This window comes from Zalophus californianus, chromosome 3, assembly GCF_009762305.2.
Source record: "Zalophus californianus isolate mZalCal1 chromosome 3, mZalCal1.pri.v2, whole genome shotgun sequence".
In the NCBI taxonomy this organism is placed as follows: domain Eukaryota; kingdom Metazoa; phylum Chordata; class Mammalia; order Carnivora; family Otariidae; genus Zalophus; species Zalophus californianus.
In genome coordinates, this window is record NC_045597.1 from 130,721,518 (window position 1) to 130,738,304 (window position 16,787).

The 16,787-nt window shown below is 38.2% G+C and overlaps 1 long non-coding RNA gene across 1 annotated transcript; it reads left to right on the plus strand.

Annotated features, from left to right (window-relative positions):
• The first annotated feature begins 6,216 nt into the window (after positions 1 to 6,216).
• On the plus strand, positions 6,217 to 15,390 carry LOC113919235. The gene is made up of 3 exons (XR_003518902.1): positions 6,217 to 6,269; positions 11,899 to 12,050; positions 15,254 to 15,390. It is a non-coding gene; the product is annotated as an uncharacterized LOC113919235 (long non-coding RNA).
• The last annotated feature ends 1,397 nt before the right edge of the window (positions 15,391 to 16,787 follow it).

Here is a 16,787-nt window from a genome sequence, read left to right on the forward strand (position 1 = left end):
TGCTGCTCACAACAAGTGCACTCCTTAATCCCCATCGCCTGTGTCACCCATCCCCCACTCAACTCCCCTCTGGTAATCATCCTTTTTCGATAGTTAAGAGTCTGTTTCTTGGCTTGTCTCTCTTTTTTCCTTTGCTCATTTGTTTCGTTTCTTAAATTCCACATATGAGTGAAATCATACAGTATTTGTCTTTCTCTAACTGACTTAATTCACTTAGCATAATACCCTCCAGCTCCATCTATGTTGTTACAAATGGCAAGATTTCATTCTTTTTTTTTATGGCTGAATTAATCGTATTTTTAGATTTAATAAGTTCTTAGCAGAAGTTCCGGTCCCATCAAGTAAACTCCTTATAAATTGATTTTTTTCTTGACATAGTTGAACAAAGAAGAGTGTTAATTCTCTTTTTCAAGACATGTAAGAGAACATGGGGTTCTATAGATTTGGGCTCCAACTGATGCTTCTCATTATGCTTTATGTGCTTGCTTATTCAGAAGAAAAATGCAAGACCTTAATTTGAATGTGTGTATATGTTAGATTAAGTTTGTTTTCAATCTTTTTTCAGAATAGGATAGATTTTTTTTTAAGTTTCTATTTCCAGTCAACATGCAGTGTAACCTTAGTTTCAGGTGTACAATATAGTGATTCAGCACTTCTGTACATCACAGGTGCTCATCACAAGTGTACTTCTTACTCCTCAACACCATTTCACCCATCCCCCACCCACCTCCCTTCTGGTAACCATCAGTTCTCTACAGTTAAGAGCCTGTTTCTTGGTTGGCCTCACCCTCTCTTCCCCCTCACTTTGCTCATTTGTTTTGTATCTTAAATTCACATATGAGTGAAATCATATGGTACTTGTCTTTCTGACTTATTTCATTTAGCATAATACTCTCTAGCTCCATCCATGTCATTGCAAATGGCAAGATTTCATCCCTTTTTATGTCTGAGTAATATCCCATCGTGTGCATGTGAGTGTGCATGTGTGTATGTACACCAGATATTCTTTATCCATTCATCAGTTTTTGGACAATTGGACTGCTTCCATAATTTGGTTAATGTAGATAATGCTGCTATAAATATTGGGGTGCAAGGATCCCTTTGAATTAGTAGTGTGATTGCTGGATCATTGGTTAGTTCTATTTTTAACTTTTTGAGGAACCTCCATACTATTTTCCACAGTGGCTATACCCAGTTTGCATTCCCACCAACAGTGCAAGAGCGTTCCCCTTTCTCCACATCCTTGTCAACACCTGTTGTTTTTGTGTTGTTGATTGTAGCCATTCTGACAGGTGTGAGATGATTATCGCATTGTACTTTTGATTTGCATTTCCCTGATGGCAAGTGATGATGAGCATCTCTTCATGTGTCTGTTGGCCATCTGGATGTCTTCTTTGGAAAAATATCTATTCATGTCTTCTGCCCATTTCTTGACTGGATTATTTGTTTTTGGGGTGTTGAGTTTGATAAGTTCTATATATTTTGGATACTAACCCTTTATCTGATATGTCATTTGCAAATATCTTCTCCCATTCCATAGGTTGCCTCTTAGTTTTGTTGGTTGTTTCCTTCGCTATGCAGGAGCTTTTTATTTTGATGTCATCCCAATAGTTTATTTTCACTTTTGTTTCCCTTGCCTCAGCAGACTTATCTAGAAAGAAGTTGCTATGGCTGATATCAAAGAGGTTACTGCCTGTGCTCTCTTCTAGGACTTTTATGGTTTCATGTCTCATATTTAGATCTTTATCCATTTTGAGTTTATTTTTGTGTATGGTGTAAGAAATGGCCAGTTTCATTCTTCTGCCTGTTGCTGTCCAGTTTTCCCAACACCATTTGTTGAAAGGACTGTCTTTTTCTCGTTGGATATTCTTTCCTGTTTTGTCAAAGATTAACTGACCATGTAATTTTGGGTTCTTTTCTGGGTTTTCTATTCTTCTCCATTTATTTGTGTCTATTTTGTGCCAGTAACATACTGTTTTGATTAGTACAGCTTTGTAATATAACTTGAAGCCTGGAATTGTGATATCTCCAGCTTTGCTTTGCTTTTTCAAGGTTGCTTTGGCTATTCAGGGTCTTTTGTGTTTCCATACAAATTTTAAGATTGTTCTAGCTCTGTGAAAAATGCTGGTGGTATTTTGATAGGGATTGCACTAAAAGTGTATATTGCTTTGGGTGGTATAGACATTTTAACAATATTTGTCCTTCCAATCCATGAGCACGAAATGTTTTTCCGTTTCTTTGTGTTATCTTTAATTTCTTTCATCAGTGTTTTATAGTTTTCACAGTACCGGTCTTTTACCTCTTTAGTTAGGTTTATTCCTAGGTATCTTACTATTTTTGGTACAATTGTAAATGGGATTAATTCCTTAATTTTTCTTTCAGCTGCTTCATTACTGGTGTATAGGAATGCAACAGATTTCTGTATATTGATTTTGTAGCCTGTGGCTTTACTGGATTTATCAGTTCTGGCAGTTTTTTGTGGTCCTTTGGGTTTTCTATAAGAATAGGATAGATTTTCAAAAAAATCCTAAACAGTGTCCTTTTTTGCCATAGGATTCATATTTCAGGATTTTGAAGACTTTTCAAGACCATTTTTTTTTTTTAACATAGAACTAATGACCCTAAAAATAAGGACTTTAAGGATCAAAAATACTTCAAATTGAGTGGCTTAGCTGAACTAACGGGTGGCTCTGGTTGTTGCTTAGAGAGCATTTTGTTCCTAAAGCCTTTTATTGCTTCAGGAACACACACAAACACTCACACAGTCTCTTAACATATTAATGATTAAACTTATTTTCAATATTTGATATTTTGTATTGGTGAAAATAAAACATTTAAACATAGAGAACTATCACTTACTTGAGAGCCAGCTTTGGGTTGGAAACCCTGATTTGTTTTGACTCTTATGGTGTAGTCTAGGGCAAGGAACCTACATTTTCTGAGCCATACATTCTCATATGTAGAATAGAGGTGGTAATAAAGACCTATCAGTATTATATTAAATGGAATTATTAAGGTAAAGCATTGCATCCTCTATTTGATATATAGGATATGCTTAATACATGGTAATTATATTGATGGTGATGTTAATAATGGTGTTTTTTTCAAATTTTTATTTTTAATAAAGATTTTTATTTATTTATTGAGAGAGAGAGAGAGAGAGAATGAGAGGGAAGAAGGTCAGAGGGAGAAGCAGACTCCCTGCTGAGCAGGGAGCCCGATGCAGGACTCCATCCTGGGACTCCAGGATCATGACCTGAGCCAAAGGCAGTCGCTTAACCAACTGAGCCACCCAGGCACCCGATGTTTTCTTTTTGTATTAGTCTCAGGGAAAGTAATCACAAACCTCATTTCTGCCTGCACTCATACTTAGCTAATATGCAGAACACACAAACAGCTACTTCTGTGCATTTAGTATCAGTTCCAACCTATCAGGCTTTTCAAAGAAATTGCATGTGTAGGCTGCACGTGATAGAAATAATTTTCCCTAGTTTGATAATTCAATCTGTAAGGAGTTTTATAACTTAGTATCTTTTTTACACCAAACAATTTAACGTATCAAGATGACTAAAAATCCTTTTAGAGACTGCTATGATTTTCTATCATTGAATTTTTTATCCTTCATATTAAATTGAATTGTTACAATATATGTTCTATCCTAATTACTTAAGTAGCATGGAGTATAGGGAAATTCATCTGATATTTCATAATTATGATTCTTAAACTTTAAGAAGAATGTTATGGACAATAACAAAAGTGTAAGTTTGGAAATGTTTTAACTTATAGATATGTGAATAATAAATAAAAAATTTTTGTTTACATGCCTAAATCCTATAGAGGCTCTACAAGGATTCTAATCAACTTCATTATGCAATTTTATTGCATTTTTATGGAAATAAGTGTAGCCTGTCTATACATTTTGGAAATGTTAGAAGTATACCATGTTGGCCCTGTTTTATGTTTCTAGAATTTAAGTGAGAAGAGAGAGGAGCTAAAAGTTTTCAGAAGTGGGAACAGGGAAATTTTTTTTTTACATTTACTCTGTTTGAAAAACATGTTCATTGCCAGTGGAACATTCATTGGTATACAGAAAACAGAACTGCACCTCACTGTTATTACAAACTACCGCAATAGTTCAAAATAAATTTAGTTATTAAATGCAGATTATAGAATTCCACTTATGGTGAAGGAAGAATGAAATTTTGTTTCGGTTTTGTGTTTTCCTTGTTTTTAAATTTTAGTTTTTAATATCAGACCACGTGTAAACCTGTTTCTTCCTTTTAGCTGGAATCCCAAACCCGACAAGGGAATTAACCCTTTAATTTTTAAGGAGTAACTGGTTCCCAAAGTCCCAGCAGAGGGCAGCAAAGCCCAGATGTTAACACTAACTCTGACCAACTGAAGAGCAAGGATGAAAATAACATGTGACTGATTTGGCTTGAATGGGATGTGTGTAACAGAGGGCAATTCTCTTGGACAACGGAGAGAGTTTTACAGCCTCAAAACACTAGATCACTCTATTCAACACAAACTGAGCAGCTCCTTAAGTTTATGAAGAAAAGGATCCCTCGGGTTGCTTTTTCAATGATCATCTAACCTCTTGAGTAAAAAGTGTAAGATTTAAATTGATTAAATAGATTTAGAAGGATCAGAAAGATAAAAAGAAATGTTGAGCATAGTGAATGGAACAATCTGAGTGATGGGGAGCCCATGACTCTTTCCTCTTTTGGGGACTTGTCCGCTCTTGCTTGTGTCCTCTGCTGTCATCTGTCTCCCTCTCACAGATACTAACCAATGTAATGCCTATCATCTAGCCTCTTCAGCAAAACTAAATTGGGAGAATTTGAAGACACTCTAGAGTTTTGCAGGTAGAGGTGTGTGATTTTGTTCCCTAAGAACAGGAGAATCTATCTGTGAAGTATAATTGACAAAATTGGTAATATTGTTTTAATGGAAAAAATCCATGACCACACTGAATATTCAGTGGAATAAATAGTGCACTAGCTATTTCTATACCTCTAACTTAGTAAGATGTTCATTATCTAAGGGAGGTTTGTTTAACAGTAGAAATAAGGTCTGAAAAAGCTAATGGCCACGGGGGATGGAACTATTTTTTTCCATCACTGGTAATAATGGGGACATTGTGTTTTCAGAGCCGAGAAGCAAATAAAAGCATACTTAGAAGTGCCCTCATCTATCCATTCATCAAACCACTGGGGGTAACAAAAACTGTGGTTATGAGGTAATTGTTTTGCAAATGGGACCTTCTTTTTAGCTCTAGTGTAGTAGGAGGTCCTTGTGCCTGCTGGGAAATTTTGGAGACAAAGAACAACAGGATGTTTTTCTCTCCAACAACAGCTTCTATTAACCTCCTGATGTTTGGCTCAGAGGGTTGTGATTATGATCCTGCTGACATCAGCCACCCATCTAAAATAAAGGAGCAATGTTTTGGCTCAAGCAGTGAGAGGCTGAAGACTTGGAGGTTTTGTACCTGATAAAGTAACTGTGTGAGAATTAAGTGTGAGGAAACATGTTGTGCCATCTCCCTAGCTGTCTAGTGACGATGTTATTCACCTCAACAAATGCCTAATGACTTTCTACTATGGTCTTGGTAATGCATTAGGTATTATGGGGATACTGAGATGCATTAGGCAAGTTACTTCCCCTTCGGAGGCTTATAGCCTTATTGTGGAGAGGAGGTTTATAGAAATACAAAAATGCAACACAACTTAAATGCTAGGTTGAAGGGATTCCTGTCAGAAAGGAAGTGTGATTTGGACATTAAATGAATCTGCTTGATGTTTAGGAGAGGAAAGAAAGTTCTTCAGGCAAAGATACATATCAGAAAATACTCTAACTTTCTGCCTGTTATACTTTACATATCTCCAGTTGGTTGAATAAAAATACTCATCACTCTATATGCTTTCTGGCATTCTGATGAGTAAGCTCTTCTACTTTCCTCATTTTGTAAATAAGGCAATCACGGTGTGGGGAGATTAAGTGATTAGTCTAGGGCTAAAAGTATTAGGAGTTAGGGATAGTATTTGAACATACTTCCCTTGAATTTTTTTTTTCTCTTGTCCATCTTAGAGTTGTGAGAGCCACTTAGCAAACCTTCAGTAATAACCATATTGATGGTTTTATTAAATATCAACTAAAACATATTAAATCATTTAGGCTAATTTTTAAAAATCTTTCTTATTAAGGATGAAAATCAGAGAAGAAATGTATACTGGGTTCTTCATGCTCTGTGACCAGGCTAAAATGAGGTAACTATCAAATTTGAAACTGAGTGAATCCAAGCAATGCCTCTCTGCAGTGAATATTCTTTACTGATGATAAAACTATCTTGATGCTGCTACCTTTCACCTGTAGATCTGCAAGCTTTTCTAGGACAAGAATAATGTCTTATATAAATTTTTAATACCTTACGCATTGTTATTGCCTATTAAGAGGAAAGGGTTAACTTGTCCCAACACTGCTCATCTGCAGGCTGGTCTCCCAGGAACGGAACTGACCTCTGTGCAAAGCCCTATGAAATTGGCTATGGCTGGCGCTTAAGGCAATTAAGGTCAAGGACAAGACTTGGACTCCAGTTTTCAGATGATGCCCAGAGGAAGGGCAATTTCTTCATCACCCAAGATTGGTGATATGGCTAATTCTGCTTCTTTCTGTAATATATAAGACTGCAAACACAAAGTTTGGACCCTGACACTTGAAAACTCCAGAGCTAAGCTGACAGATGGGACTGGAAGCCCATATCATCATATTTTTTTTTAAAGATTTTATTTATTTATTTGAGAGAGAGAGAATGAGAGATAGAGAGCACGAGAGGGGGGAGGGTCAGAGGGAGAAGCAGACTCCCTGCTGAGCAGGGAGCCTGATGTGGGACTCGATCCCAGAACTCCAGGATCATGACCTGAGCTGAAGGCAGTTGCTTAACCAACTGAGCCACCCAGGCGTCTGCCCATATCATTATATTGATAGTGTGCCATAGTCCCTGACCACAGCAGGAGGTGGGGGATTGCTTTTCTTTTTTTTTTTTTCTTTAAGATTTTATTTATTCATTTGAGAGAAGAGTGAACGAGAGAGAGAGAGAAAACGAGCCCAGGGGGGAGGGGCAGAGGGAGAGGGAGAAGCAGGCTCCCCGCTGAGCAGGGAGCCCAATGCAGGACTCAATCCCAAGATCCCAGGATCATGACCTGAGCTGAAGGCTGATGCTTAACCAACGAAGCCACCCAGGCATTCCAGAGATTGCTTTCCTAATCAGCTTAATAACCCGACAGTATGAGAAAATGAGTTGCCCCCACCCTTAGAAGGATGGTTACAACTGCTTAGTACCTAAGATGGGAATATTAGAGGAGGACACTGTCCATTCAGAAGAAATGGGTAAACATCATCCCCTTCCTCTGAGTTTAGTTAGCAAACTGGTCAGTCTGAGGGAGTGGTTCCTGGGTGGATCACCAGGTAACTGATCACCTCAAACCTCAGAATCACCTGGTTTCTTAGAAGCTAGGCAGAAGCTTTTACTGTCCAAATGCAGATATCTCTACAATTTAATCATCGAATGGACTGGGATAGATGGCCCTTTCTTATTAGGGTATCCAGACTCATTCCTTCAGATAACTCTTCACAATTCACTCATTTTGACACTGGGCAATCCCAAAGTGTGTGTGTGGATATATATATATATATAATATATTCCACATCTATCTAGCTTTTAATATAAAATAGATACATGGAATATGGGATAGACATATATCTATTCCCTATATCGAGAGAGAGAGAGAGCCCTACAACAGTTAAATGAAAGACAACCTGCACTAGCACTGCCCTTGCTTTTACTGGGAGACTGGCTAGACTTCTTAATGTTGTCCTCAGGATAGTTCTTTCGTGTAGGAGTCCATTTCTTCTGATCTGTCACTTAGAGACCCACAAACTGGAGGGTAATAGGAAATTCCTGGAGTTCCACAAATGCATAGAGGGACCTGATCCATATACACTTTCCCATCTTTTTTTGCCCCCCCCCCCCATACTCAAACTTCCTCAGGTAATTGGCAAATCTGAACAGCACCCTATATGGAGGAATGAGCAGACACCAACTTGGAAGGCACTGCTATTAGACTGTGCTGGCTGTCCTGAGCCATCCACCTGAGGCAGCAGCCGCTATTTTGGACCCTACTCATGTGATGGAGCAGCTCCAAATCTAAACATCTTATATTGAACGTTCTGTACTGTTCATTCTCACCTGGGTTGTAGCTACAGATGAGTGCGCTCAATTGCCACAGGGTCATGGATGTGTAATGTGTGGCAGTAATGGCATGACCTTCGAGTAAGCAAAACAGCCCTTGCCTAACAGGAAGGTATGTCAGGGTCCCCAGGCTCCCAGGCTTAGTGATTCTCTGGAAGGATTCTGGCTTCTCAGATAAGCTGTTACACTCATACTTACAGTTTATTACCGTGAAAAGAATACAGATTAAAACCAGCAAAGGTAACATATGGCATGAATTAGAGTCTAAGGGAAACCAGGTACAAGATTCCTCCTCCCAGTTAAGTCACACAGGGTCAGACTTAATTCTCTCAGCAGCAATATGAAATGACTTTCAAAGTGTTGCCACTAGGGAAACTCATCCAAACCTTGGCATTTAGGGTTTTTATTAGGAGTCGGTTGTGTAAGCTGCATGACTGACTTCAGCTACTCAGACTCCAGCATATCTCTCTCACTCTCTCTCTCTCTCTCTCTCACACACACACACACACACACACACACACACACACACACACACACACGAGGCAAAAACAGGCATTTGTAAAACATTTTTTAGCATGAACTTATCTGGTCAAACAGGTGTACCATGGCCTATGGCCTTAAGCACACAAAAATACTTGCAGAATATTCCCAGAGCTCAAAGGGTATTTCTCAGGAGCTGGCTAAGAGTCAGGCTTGAAGAGAAGCCTTTCTTTGCAATTTGCAGGATTCGAGCAACCTGGGTCTGTGGAGTTAAAACTTCCTGACCAGAAAGAAGTACCTGAGGTTATGGAAGGTGAGAAGAAAATGCATACTAAATTGTCTTGCACCAGAAGTCTTCCAAGATAAGTGTCACGTGGCAGCACTTCAATATTTACACCATTAAATGATGGCCATCTCAGCTACTCTGTTGTGATATTGGGCTTGCTATGGAGTACTGGCGTATCAAGTGGCAAGTTAGTAGCCATTCGAGAGTATACTAATAATACAGATATGTTCCTGGGGCCTCCCAGACTCCTGGCAAGTATCATTGAATTATAGCAGGCGGCAGTATCTGCCAAATAACCTATTAACAATGAATCTAAAGCCCAAAGCTGAGCTGGGATTTTGACTCTTCCTCCTCTAGTCTTTGGAAGGGACTTGGGAGACTGCCATTTCTCCATCTCCATGCTGCAGCCATGGATGGCAGCTTTCTTACACTTTCTGGAATGGATATCGTATATCTTTTGCACTGTTATTACCAAAGGGCCTTCCAGTTTACTTTGGAAGAATGTGACTTTCTTCTTGTGGGTGGTTTTCTGGCTTTTCTCAATCATCTTCTGGGTCTCCTACATCAGTTTCAGTGACGGGCCTCCCAGCTCTTACTGTTTAAATGATACAGATTTGACAGAGTGGGGTCCATCATTTGGAATCAGGAGGGTGAATTGAGAGAATCTAAGACTGGCTCTGTAAGTTGGCTTCACCAGAAAAATAAATGGTTCTCTTTGAATTTCAGTGGAAAAAGGCTATGGTAAAATACTTAAGGAAATCAAACCTGCTTAACTATGAGATTATGGCAGAGTGGGTTTGCTACTTTGCTAGTCATGAGTGCTCCTTTGGTAAATTTAAATCCTGCTGCTGGCTTACTGTGTCACACAGGTGGCCCTTGCCCAAGCTGTCAATGCTGAGCTGGCAAGAGAGGGTAGGAGCCATATTATTAATAAATGATATTGTTGTTGAACCCTGGTTTCTAATCCCAGCAGGGAAGGATCAATGCATCCCGAATCAACTTAAAAATCCCCACAACCCAGGGAGACCTTGTACTGGAATCTGACGTCCAACCCTGTTGAGTTTTTGTGTGTTGTGCCAGAATGTGCTAGATCAAGAAAGGATTTGCATACCTGCTATTGATCCTGCCTGCCTAAGTTCCTTCCAATGAATTCTCCTCTAAAACAACTGAACAGATTTTAAATGGTCAAGGTAAATGACCAAATGGCCTTTTTTCTTGGCTATTTGCATGATACGATTCTCAGCTCAGGCGATGGAACATAGTGGAGAAATATTTTTTGGATGTATACCTTCATGTGTTTAAGTCTGGGCTGTAGGTGGGATCAGTTCATTATTAAACTAGGTTTACTCTTTTCTCCCTTTTCTATGGTGGAAGCAAGTTTTAACCTTTTTAAATCATTTTGAATGTCTGAGAAAGTGGTTAATACTACTTGGTTACTGGTGCCTTGGGACTATTAATTGGTTTTTACAGCATATTAACAAAACACTTAAAAGACAAATAGCATAATGAAAAGCACTGAACACATTGCTCATAAAAATAAATGTTAGGAATCTGTACTTCTTGCTTTATCCTTTAAGGCATTTCCAAGCACACTAACCAGACATCCATTTCATTTTTAAGGTGAGATCTTCAAAAGCAGAGAGTTTAAAACTGGATTTAAAGGCCAAAACTGTAGATACCATGTGTTATAGTCAATTTTCTAAGTAGTTTAAAATTCTAAGAACTTACCTATGGCACATAGGGCTTTGCTATATGATTTATGTGCTGGCTTACTTTATTATGCACTGTTGAGAAAAGACTGTAAAATATTCTAGATAGGCAGCCATTTGCATTTGGGAGCCAAACAATTTGCATACTGATAGTATGCTACTTTCTGAAAAGAAGGGGAAAAGGAGCCTCAGGATTCACCAGAGAAAAAGGAGCAAGTTAGAAATCCCATGGTTTGGGGGATGAGAGTGTAGGAACAGTTTTTATACAGTCCCATTTTTTGAGTCATATATCGAAAGAGAACTTGCTCTATTAAAAACCTTATAAGCAATGAACTGTTTATTTCAGAATGAGGCTCTGGGGAATAATCTCATAAGAAACACATCTTGCATTTGTAGAGAAACCCAAGTAGTATTCATGAAGCATTATCCCGGTGTAGGCAAAAAATGACAACCAATGCAAACTCATCAAACAATTGAAAAGGAAATGCTTGATTACCGAATATTTTTTTCTCCCCTGCCTCCTACTCTTTCCCAAATGCATAAATCCATCATTCTGTATTATAGACAGATTGATCGTTCTTTCTGCTTTCCTTCCCTGTTCCAATATAGTTGTTCTCTCTAGTTCCCACCTTGCTACCCACCCAAGCAAAGCAAAAGCAAAACTCACTGCAGACTCTATTACAAAGTTTTCTTAAGTTACAAGTCAGGCCTTTTATGTCATGCAATCTCTATCACATGCTTTGTGAATAATAATTCTTGTTACAGGCTTAACTCCTAAGGTTTAACTGTGGTATAGGAGCACATGGAGAGCCATTGTAGTGTCAGGTGTTCAAGTGTTTGAAAGATTAGCTGTCTTATAAATTATAGTGGATTCAAGGTTATCCCTATAATAACGTCATGTTCACTGACTTGCACTTGCTTTTCAGAATGAGAGAGAGGGCTGGAATTACAACTAGGTGAGAGCACTGAGTTTAACTCCAAGCTTATTCGGCGGCCTGGAGAAGATCACGTATATGACCTTTATCCACAGGATGGGTTAAGATCGGGGAGCCATTGTCCTGGATGTCCTGTTCTGTTGGTTTGATGACATACAGGCATATATTCCTTCATCTGAGTCCAATGGCTTCCCTCCCTATCTTCTCTAGATTTATTTTTTTATTTTTATATTTCAGATCCTCTTCTACATGGATAGGATAAAGATAGTAAAAGCAAGCAGTTTCTTTTGGTTCTTTAATTCTACTTTCCAATTTATTCTACCTGACAATAACTACAGAGAGAGATCAAATCGCAGACAGACAGAATGGTTGGTAAAGTAACAAAAATGGTAAGCAGTAGCTCTCAGAAAATAAATATATGTCTCTTTCACTGAATGCTATAGACCTTCTTCACTTTCAGAATAATGATGGGAAAGGTCAGAGAGCATACGGAGACACTGAAATTAAGCTACCAAATATCCAACATGGTATCATTGTACTGGTGGCTCAGAAAGTTGGTCCGGTTGAGAAATGGTAAAAGCCTTACTCTATATTCACAGAAAGCATCATATTGCATCATAGAAGCCTTTTTTGATGGAATTTATTACTATTAATAGAGAGGTGTGATCATTTTTCTAGGCGATCTGAGAACACATATCTTTTAAGCAAATGCACTGCAGGACTTAGAGATTTCTATTCCTCTGGCATCTTGCAAGTATTGAACCACTGCAGAGTAGACAGTGGTGATCAAAAGAGCCATAAGAGTTACAAATGAAAAGAGAATTCATACAAGTCATCAGGATGATTTACTGTGTTCAGGAGGCCCTACAGGAAAATCCTTTTATTGAATTCTATAATTGGGGGATTTCCTGTGGTGTGTGATATCGCCTATACACATTCAATTTTTCCAGAAAATGGGCAGAAGGAAGGAGCTGTACTATGTCTGCTGTTTCTCAAATTTGCCCTGTTGAATTGCCCTGATGAGATTTTGGTCTATAAACTGACCATGAAGGATGACACATTTAACCAAGATCAAATCTGAATATTCCATGTCCTTGCCTGTGTAACCCTATAGTAGAAAGACTGAGATCCAAGTTAATTAGGAGTTTGCTGTTAGGAGCTAGACACTGTTTTCTATAAATCTGTGCTATAGAACACTGCAAACCAAAATCTGACAGCTTCCATGGTTAGAACATCCGGTTGCTATTCTCTTTCCCCCACCTCTCTTTTCTGTTGAGGATTCCTATCTAAATATAAAGGTATTTTCCTGACTCTTCATTCTCATCATATCACACATTCTGGACCTGTTCTTTTCAGAGGATGAGGGTTCCATGTTTTCCCAGGAATTCAAGGTGGAAAAAATAATTGTCCTGTAAAATCTAAACTTTAAAAACCATGTTTAAAAGTAGAGCAACGCTGTTACAGTATAGAGGCAACAGGTCCTAGGCTGTAAGATCTGCCTGTCCTTGGATGGCAGGTGTTAATGTACATTCCTGAAGGGCTGTAATAGATGGCAGGGAGGTTGATCAGTCATGGACTCATAGCAAGAGGCCAATACTAGCTGAAGCTGCCCATAGAGCAAGAGTATATTGCTTAAGAACATACCATCTGTCTGGTCCAGGCGGCAGTTATGACTCCAGAATGAAGTGATAAAGTATAAACTTTCTTTTTATGGTTCAAAGGTTTAATGGTATTGGGTCACACTCTTCACTTATTCTGATCACATACTCACCAGGCAATTAACCATTCATGATTTAGCTTTCCCTGAAGCTTGCTTTCCAGGAGATAGCATATTGACTGCAGAATTCCACCTGTCCAGTGCCTTTTGGCAATTATAGATTAGAGTTTTCATGTTAAATTAACAAACTTATACCCAGGTTCTAATTTGGCATTCTCTAGAATTGCCTATAGGGTGGTAAGTACACGTGAAAGAGAGAAGCCCAGTATCTTTCATCTCAACAAAGATAATTCTCTAAAATAATTTGGAATTCTGGTTTTAAACTCAAATCTCCTGAGTTAGTGGGAGTCTGTTCCTAGATAGGGATTTAGGTCACAGACAGACAAAATCAGGGTTGTTAGCCTTTGAGGCTAAGGTATCCCAAGCTAAGACGACAACAGTACGTTCGGTAAACTCATGTCACCCTGTCTGTTGCTACTTTACCAAGAAACATGCTCTCCCTGGGATTACTCAGACTCTTTTGCTACCATTTCTCAGAAATACTGCACAGAACTTAGAATGAACCTGTTTTTTTCTTTTTTCAATGACCCAATTATTTTCCTTACTACTACATTTTCATACTGTATAGTATTCAACCAAAGAATGATGTTATAAATGATGTCTAGTCCTCAAACTTTTGCTTTCCAGTGAATCAGAGATCTCTCTGTCAAAAAGATTTGAAATTCCCAAAGCTGTAAGAAAGATAGAAATAAACATTCTATAATGCTAGCATATGTATGATCACTTTCAAGCTGCAGAGCAACCCTGTAGAGAAACACAAATGATACTCTCAATTAAGTTTGAGAAGACTGAGGCTCACCCAAGTTAGATGACTGATCCGAGGTTTTGAAGCTATTTTATCTGTTTTCAAAGCTTACATTTATTTGTCCATTTGTTATTTCCTTTTTGTTCTAGATGGATTAATTCAGATATATGCGTGCGAGATGGTAGATGTGGGTAAATTCAGGAGCTGAGTAAAGCTAAGGTTCAGAGAATCCTTTTGGAAGTACAGAAGTATACTGAATGAGTGCCTCAGGCATGTGATCTTAGTGAAGCAGCTCTCCATTCGCTTTATGTTGTGGTAATGCTTATCTCAGAGTAAAAAATAGTAAGCGTGTGACAGCCACGTTAGTGCTTAGTCCACATAAAGTTCTATAACAAAATGGTAGGTAAAAAAACTGCAGATTTAATAATTCATGTTTTATTTAGCATGATACTAGTAGTCAACATCTTTCAAAAAGCATATATGTTGACATTAGAGGCATTATTCTAAGGGTGTTATATACATAGCATTAAGAAGACTCCATCTTCACCTTTATAAACAATTTGGATTGCAAATCAAATTGAATTGCAGAGTTCAGAGAAGTTGTTATTTCTAAATTACTGCATTAGTTGAGTCTTAAATTATCATAATGCTGGTGGTTTGTTTGGGTGTCTACCTGAAAGGGGAAAAGGTAGTTTTGATTTCATCTTTAAGAAAAGGAAGGTGAAGTTAAGTGTTACCTGGAGAGGTAGGGTTCACACAAGCTTCACTGAAGGGTAGGATTTGAAATAAATGTCCAATGATGGACTGGGAAAGTGGAGCTGACCAAGCAAAGTAGGAGTGCTGATTGTAGAGTTCTTAAAAGCAAAATGTGTACTTGTGAACCTTATGGTATTACTTTATTTATTATACATCTTCTTTTGGACCCCATTTATCAGAAGAGACCTTCTTGACACTTAACAAAACATCATCATTAGTAAATCCAAGAACATGACTTCTGTATTTGGATCTCCTTATATTTCCCTCTATTTTCTTGAGTAATTGATTTATCTGTAACTTGTCTTTCTTGACAGGTGGAATCTTTGCCTGCTTCCATCCTTAGAGGCATCGTAGCCAAAACTCAGTCTTTAGGATGAAGTCCTCCCTCATCCACAAGACATGGACTTGGTTTTTCATAGTTAATTTCATTCCAGTCATCTTCACTAAGACATTTTGCATTAAATCCTTTTGTGTGTTAAAGCATTTTAGGAATTGTTGCTGATAATAGATGGAAGTTGTTTTCTTCTTAATACTTTTATTTGGAAAAATTAAAAGTACCATTCTATCAAAATTTTTAAATTACTACTTGGTAAATTTTAGAAATCTTGGATTTTTTTTTTTTGGTCCTTGAACACTGTAAGTAAAGAAACTTTGAGGATATTTAGAATGTAGAGATACACAGAAGGAAAGCATAACCAGACCAGTCCCTAGTCACCTGTATGTAGACCATTCACAGTAATTAATTGGTGCCCCAGAATTGTGCTAAGGGGGTGCCCTTTATTTTTGGTTCTTAATGTTTCCACCACCTTCCTTCCCTTACACGAGCCTGATCTCCCTTCAGACACCTCTTATCCTTTCCTCTGGTCCCTCTCTGATCAAGTATGCCTTTGCAGCCTTCCATCCCTAATTACAAGTTGGGAAGCTGTGCGAATACAGAGCTTTAGTTTTCGAAATAAAGAGAGGAGTTTTTCCTAGAAGAGGATGTGCAGATGGACAAGGTTAAGTAGGTTTATGAGGTAGGATTATACTTCACTACAAAATAAAAAGGACACATTTTTGAGAAGCACTTTTTTTATAGGAAAGCATTATCTTGTCTTTAATACATCTAAAATTGGACTCAAACAGACATTTATTTTTTTAATTTTAATTTTTTATTATGTTAATCACATTACATCATTAGTTTTTGATGTAGTGTTCCATGATTCATTGTCTGTGCATAACACCCAGTGCTCCACGCAGAACGTGCCCTCTTTAATACCCATCACCAGGCTAACCCATCCCCCCACCCCCCTCCCCTCTAGAACCCTCAGTTTGTTTCTCAGAGTCCATCGTCTCTCATGGTTCATCTCCCCCTCCGATTTCTCCCCCATCATTCTTCCCCTCCTGCTATCTTCTTCTTCTTTTTTTTTTCTTAAGATATATTACATTATTTGTTTCAGAGGTACAGATCTGTGATTCAACAGTCTTGCACAATTCACAGCGCTCACCATAGCACATACCCTCCCCAATGTCTATCACCCAGCCACCCCATCCCTCCCACACCACCCCCACTCCAGCAACCCTCAGTTTGTTTCCTGAGATTAAGAATTCCTCATATCAGTGAGGTCATATGATACATGTCTTTCTCTGATTGACTTATTTCACTCAGCATAACACCCTCCAGTTCCATCCACGTCATCAAACAGACATTTAAATAGAGTAAGCATTTAGAGCCACATGCTGTGCCAGTGTGATGGAGAGTTCTTTGACTATTTACCAGTGTTTATTCAATTAATAGATATTTAACAATTCCATGCTAATAGATTTTATAAAGAAGTGATATTTTCAGTGTATATTGTATTCTAATTT